Source organism: Gekko japonicus, unplaced genomic scaffold, assembly GCF_001447785.1.
Source record: "Gekko japonicus isolate JY-2015 unplaced genomic scaffold, Gekko_japonicus_V1.1 scaffold580, whole genome shotgun sequence".
In the NCBI taxonomy this organism is placed as follows: Eukaryota; Metazoa; Chordata; class Lepidosauria; order Squamata; family Gekkonidae; genus Gekko; species Gekko japonicus.
In genome coordinates, this window is record NW_015165845.1 from 681,052 (window position 1) to 681,314 (window position 263).

The window sequence follows — 263 nt, forward strand, 5'->3', positions numbered from 1 at the left end:
ATATGGAGCAGAGGTCCATCAGTGGCTATTAGCCACAAGGTATAGATAGGGGCTCTGGGGCAAGTGATGCTCTGTCTTCTTGGTGCTTGGGGGTGGGGGTCAACAGTGGGAGGGCTTCTAATGTCCTGGCCCCACTGGTGGACCTCCTGATGGCACCTGGTATTTCTGGCCACTGTGTGACAGAGAGTGTTGGACTGGATGAGCCTTTGGCCTGATCCAACATTGGCATCTCTTATGTTCTTATGTTCTATTGCTGATCTACA